Genomic DNA, 6,682 nt, shown 5'->3' on the forward strand with positions numbered 1-6,682 from the left:
GCCTCCCCCCCTGCTCACGCTGTCTCTCTCTCTCTCTCTCTCTCTCTCAGAAATAAATAAAACATTAAAAAAAGAAAGAGTTCTATCCGTCATTAGTCACTATTCCCACAGGCAGAAACTCAAAAACTCTTGTTAAACTTTCTTGCTTCAGAGATTTTCAGTTTTAATACTTAAAAAAAATTTTTGTTCTCTTTATCCCGAATGCCTTTCACGCTTAGAGTCCTTTTAATTTCTCTTGGATATGGTTTTGGAAACTGTATATAATACCCGAAAACATCATTATCTATGTGGAACTGTCATATTTCCATTTATACTACTTATCAAAAGCATTTGCCTTTTAAGGGTGGGAGAAAGGCAACATTCTAGACTGCTCTTCACTCATTGCAGTCTGAGCGAGTCATTATTTCTGTGACTGTGACTTAGCAAAACTGTTCCATATGATTGCTTATTTTGTATCTTTGCTGTGTTCTGTATTCTTTCTTATTTGACCTTCATTGTATTGATTTCACACCATTTCTCCAATTTAACAACATGGTATTTATTATATTATATTATATTATATTATGTTATGTTATGTTATGTTGTTATATTATATTTATTATATTAATTATATTATATTATATTATATTATATCATATTATATTACAGTCTTTTGTAGCTTTTTGAAATTTTTTCCAACCATGAAATGCCTGCATACTTTAATGGTGGTTTTAAAGCAGCCTTTAGGGGGCACCTGGGTGGCTCAGTCGGTTAACTGTCCGACTGTGGCTCAGGTCATGATCTCATAGTTCATGGGTTCGTGGGTTCGTGGGTTCAAGCCCTGTGTTGGGCTCTGTGCTGACAGCCAGCTCAGATCCTGGAGCCTGTTTTAGATTCTGTATCTCTCTCTCTCTCTCACCCTCCCCTGCTAACGCGCGCTCTCTCTCTCTCTCTCTCTCTCTCTCTCTCTCAGAAATAAATAAAACATTTAAAAAAAATTTTAAAAATAAAGCTCCTTTAGATAAAGCTGACACTGTGGCAGGTTCTCTGTGGTCCCTTCTCTTCACTGTAACACCATGGGATTCAAAGTATACTTTAATTTCTGAAAGAATAATTAGTTCCGTTTAGCATTATTTATCATACTTTATTTCCTGTTTGAATGTGCTATGTGTAACTTCTGTTTTTCTTATATGTCACTTAAAATCAGGACTTGAAATAATAAACTATCTGGGAGGGGCAAGGCTTCTCCTAACATTGAGTTGGAATGTCTCGTGGAGAAACAATTGCCTATTTGTATAACTTTAGAATCTTGAGAAGACTCTTGGGTCTAAAATATGTTTATTCATGGGCTAACTGATACTGAAAATTCCATTACTGCAGATTTGGGTTTTATTTATAGCTCAAGTGTTTGATTACTATTAAAATGCAAATCACTTCGGAAGGATTAGTGCTCTAGCCTTTTCGGTGGCTTGCACTTTAAGGTCAACTGAGGGAGGAGAATCTTGCTCTGAAGAAGTGTTTGCTAGAAGGCAAGATCATGAAGTTACACGGCACTTGTGAAGGAAGATTAGGGTCAAGTAGGACAAATAAGAAAGAGGTGGGGGTAGGGGGACCCTGAAAATAAACATCATAGGTGTTTTATCTGTGGCAGAATGATATTCTGATATTAAACTACGTGGTTTTCCTACTCTTTGTTTTATCCATACTTCTAAGTAGCAGGGGGAGCCACCATCCTCAGCAGAATTTTATTATGGAAAATACGAAATGTGAGAAGGAAGAAAATGCTCAACTTTAGTATTTTAAGGCTGATGAAATAGCTTTGAGTGCTGAGGTGTCTGATTTGTACAGGTTGGGTATTTTAAGAAGGCTTTGTAATTTTTAAAAGCTTGGTTTGGAGGATCAAAATCAAAGCCCTAAAGGAATCAATTCAGAAAATTTGTGATATGTGTGTGTGGTACCAGGGCAGGGAAGAAATCACACTAATGAGAGCAGTGCTTTTCCTCACCCTTGACTTGATAAAGTGAGATGGGGAGAGAAGGAGGCACGGTGGTGAGGGAATAGGGTGAATAGGGTGCATATCCCTGTGGAGGGAGCCCGGATCTGCCATTCAGCCAAGTCTTTGGGAGAGAGCATGAGAAGACTCTCTGGATATATTTTGGACATGTAAGAATAGTGGAGGGTCCCTTGTGAAGAACCTGGGGATATTAGTAGAAGCCTCCAGTATCATTATAGAGCAAAAACAGAGAGGAGATGGCTGCAGAGAATGGGGAATCCCAAGGGAAAGGAAGCTCTGAGGCAGTTCATCATGTTTCTCTCAACAGCAACTGAAGGAAACAGCAAGACAGTTATTTACTTTTCACAAGGGAATTTCACAGAGCGGTCTCTCAAGCTGGAGCTTTGCAGTGGGGAGAAGGAGGTTTCAGTGAGCATAAAGGGATGGTTGGAAATGAGTTTGTGTTTCAATATCAAGTCTATCCATGAGAAGGGACCTGAAGATGGGTGTGACACCTCAGCTACTCCATTGAACTGAGGTCACTCTCAGGTTGTGGTACATCCTTCTAGCAGCTTCAGGATTCACCTATGATTAGTTTTGTAGTGCAACTACTTAATCACAAGCTATTTCCTCCTTTCCTTCTGCAATTATTTTGAAGACTTTAGTAACCTGAAGCACAGTTCAGGGCACATTCATGGGTTCATGGAAATGTTTGTCACACATCTGGATCTCTCTTGTCTCCCCTAGACCCCACATACTCTTAGGAGTTATTTACCAAGTTGTTGGGTGGTTCATTCAGTTAAGTGTCTGACTGTTGATTTCAGCTCAGGTCATTGATCTCAAGGTTGCGAGATCAAGCCCTGCATCGGTCTGGCTCTGTGCTTGGAGCCTGCTTAAGATTTCTCTCTCCCACTCTCTCTGCCCCTCCCCTCCGCATATGCATTCCTTCTCTTTCTCTCTCTCTCTCTCAAAAAAGAAAGAAAGAAAGTAACCTACATATTAAAGTAACTCTACATCAGTTAAATAAGCTTAATTTTTCAAAAGCTCTGTTTTCACCATCAATGTTTTTTTTTGTTTTTTTTTTTTAATGCCACGCAACCCTACTTTCCTTCATTTTAATCTTCATATTAGCACTATGGGTAAATTTATTGAGTCCATTGTACATATAAAGAAAATGAAGCTTAGCAAGTGTATTAGCCAAGATTCTTTAGAGAAACAGAACCAGTCATTTATTGGTATATAATATATACATATTATATATGTATGTAATATATTTGTTATAAGGAACTGGCTCACGTGATTATGGAGGCTGAGAAGTCCCAATACCTTCAGTTGGCAATCTGGAGACCCGGGAGAGCTGATGTGTACTTCTCGTCTGAAAACTCGCAGGTTCAAGACCTATGAAGAGCTGATGTTATAGGTCAAATCTGAAGACCAGAAAAAACAATCTTCCAGGTCAAGGCAGTCAATCAGGAAGAGTTCACTCTTTCCTAGCTATTTTATTCTATTCAGGCTTTTAATTGATTGGATGAGGCACAACAACCTTAAGGAGAACAATGGCTTTTCTGAATCTACAGATTCAAGTATTCATCTCATCCAGGGGCACTCTCACAGGCAACCCAGATGTCTGGACACCCCATGGCCCAGTGAAGTGGATCTGTAAAATGAATCATCACAGGAAATTTAAATATGTTTGTGATCACATATAGATGGTGGTGGGAAGTGGAATTTGAACCTGATCTGTAAAATAGAAAAGTCTTTGCTTTTAATAACTATGCTACATTATTGGTATTTCCATTCATATCTAATCAGATATCAGGATCTTCCTTTGCAATGCTTCTTACTTCCTTTACATTTCTACACCCATCTCCATTTAGGGCCTCTGTACCTCACACCCAGACCATTGAAATGATCTGCACACTGGTTACCCTTCTTCCAGCCTAGCCCCCAACTTCACCCGTCCAATGTATCTCTTTCAAAGTCACCAGATTAATTTTAAAATGCATTTTGCCACCTCACTTGCTTGCTCAACAATCTTTGTGATTGCCCCAAATTTACAGACAAAATGTGAACACCTCTACCTGGATAGTAAGGCATCTGTGTCATGGCTTCACATTTCCAGATCTTACTTCACCTGCACAGGTGAGGAGATGCATTTTACCTGGAGCAGAGCTTTCAAAGTCTAAGGTGTAAGGCAAAATTGCATGTGGTCAGATTGCCCTTGAAAATCTTAAATTTTTCTGTAAGGTATGGTATACATAGTTTTATATTTATAATGAATTTAAAGTTTATAACAAGTAATTCTTATGTGTACTAACATTTGACACATCCTGACCTAGACTAAAAGGATGAACTAAAGAAGAGTCCGTAACGGAAATTTGGACATGCCAACAAATGCTCTTTAAAATTATTAAGTCCCTGGTAATGAATTGGGTATCAGTGAAGAATTCTGAAGTATCCTACTTGCTTCACGGGTATATTCAATTTGTTATATTGGTCAGTCTCTTTAACATTAATACATGTAAAAAGATGTATTTGTTATTGTGAATATTAAATGAGATAGTGGGATTGTGTGTGTGTGTGTGTGTGTGTTGGGGAGAGTGGGAAGTGAGGATTGGCGGGTGGGAAGAGGCCTCCCTAAAGTCATCTGTAAGTGCAGTGCACTTAGGACATGACCCTATTCTGCCTTATTTTAGCTATTTTTGTGTACAAATAGTATATATCCTTTCTCAGTTGCTCAAGGGCACAGAGTTGTAGCACATAGTGCTGCCTTATGACCCTCCTGATTCCTGTGAATCTCTCTGCCCATAAGAAAGTATTCTGATTTTGGTATGAACTAAATATCTCAAAGGAGCCATTAATAGTGGGATTTTACTTCAATAGACAAGCTGGTTCAGAGGCGATGTCCTGGGACTTTCCAGAAACTGCATCTATAATCTCAAACTTGCTCGTATATTTTTTTATCATCAGAAGTCATTGACCACATTTCATCTTTCCTCCTCATCAACTGACAAATATTAGCACACCTCCTCATTTCCTTATTGGTGGTAAGGAAATCTAAGTCTGAATCTGAATAGTTTGACAAAATAATATTTTTTGAGAAAGATCGTAGTAAGGTAGGAGAAAATCCTTGGATAATATTAACATTACTTAAGGAAGATAGAGCATATTTTCAGTTTCAACTAAAAGCTAGTTAGCCATGGTACTTTGTGCTACAAGAAAGCCATGAACTACAGACATTCTGCTTCTTGCTCTGCCACTAACTTCCTGGAGAGACCTTGAGAAAATCATCCACTCCCATTTATCTTAAATTTTCCAGCTTTCATGGAAGAAATAGGTATTTTTGAAGGTTCTTTACCATTGTTATGCTCTGTGATGGCAACACATTCATTAACAAGTGCAGCAGATGGTAGGGTGTAGCCTTTGCATATCTAACATTCAGAGAATCACCAGCATCATTCTTGTTAGAGAAAGTAGTGGAAAAAGATGGGATGTCCTCATATGCTTTTTTAGAGGATTGGGATGTCTTCACAGTGTTGGCAGGATTGATGATATAGTACAGGTCTAAATGGAATTATAAATGTGAATATCTTGTGATTATGTGCATAGAGTGGTATGTGTGTATAAAATGAATTTCTGGATTTTGACTCATCTTACCGATGACCTCTAGCTGGGAAAGACTAGCCTGTATTTCCCTCTTTAGCTCATTCAGCACATACTGAACACAATAAAACCAGAGTGAGAAACTTCTGCTCCTGTTCTTGGCTCTGGACTGATACTGGCTCCTCCAGAATGGATAAAATAACCATCATGAGTTTATCCTTAGAGTATCTGAATGAAGTCTTCTTCTTGTTCAATATAAACAGGTATTTTCCTCAAACTCACATATGCCTTTCTTTGAGTTCTTCTATCTTTAATTTCAAGAAGTATAAAGAAAAGAGAATAAGGATATGGAAGGCCCAGACATGATATTGGACTTCAAGAAATATAGGGAAATAAAAGAGAATAAGGCTATAGAAGGCCCAGAGATGATATCCTGACACACATTCCACTTAAAAAAAATTCAGGAAATGAAAAAAAAAAGTGGGTCAGAGAGAAACAAGGTAATTCATGAGTAAGTCAACTATCTATTTGAAGTAAGATAATGTGAGCAAAATAGAATTTTATTTTATTGTTTTATTTTTGTTTATTTTTGTTTTTGTTTTTGTTTTCTCTAAACCAAAAAGTCGATTCAATACACCCATCTACATGGAAGTTTATGGAAACACCTGCACTGAGGTAGGTGGCATCCAGCCCAGGTTCTGAGTTGCTATAGGGAAGGTGAATGACAGCTGTAGGTATTATGCTCACCTGTGACGTCCAAGTCCCTTCAGGTTGCTCTCACATGCAGTTGGGGATCCCATGGCCACAACTGGCAACATGGAACCATGCTGAATAGAACATTATTTTTAAGATTAAAGAGTTTTCATGTTCAGGGAGAGCTTTCAAATTTTAAGAAACTTAATTTGTATACTAATTTTAAAGTTATAGCTAAGGAAAGGACTCTTATGAAAGTAATATACTTTAGAATGCCTTATAACGTCCTTCAGCAGAAGTTCAAATATCTTACAATCTAATCTGCAAATACAAGGGAAAGTTAGTCTAAATATAAAGGAAAATGATAGGCATTTACCTGTGCTAATCCTTTCTTTCTCTTTAAAGCCATGAATC

The 6,682-nt window shown here is 37.9% G+C and overlaps 1 non-coding gene across 1 annotated transcript; it reads right to left on the reverse strand.

The window, feature by feature from the left end:
* Positions 1-6,279: 6,279 nt before the first annotated feature.
* On the reverse strand, positions 6,280-6,405 carry LOC144242770 (small nucleolar RNA SNORA44). The gene has a single exon (XR_013338463.1). It is a non-coding gene; the product is annotated as a small nucleolar RNA SNORA44 (small nucleolar RNA).
* Between the last annotated feature and the right edge of the window lie 277 nt (positions 6,406-6,682).

This window comes from Crocuta crocuta, unplaced genomic scaffold (assembly GCF_008692635.1).
Source record: "Crocuta crocuta isolate KB4526 unplaced genomic scaffold, BGI_CrCroc_1.0 scaffold36, whole genome shotgun sequence".
In the NCBI taxonomy this organism is placed as follows: domain Eukaryota; kingdom Metazoa; phylum Chordata; class Mammalia; order Carnivora; family Hyaenidae; genus Crocuta; species Crocuta crocuta.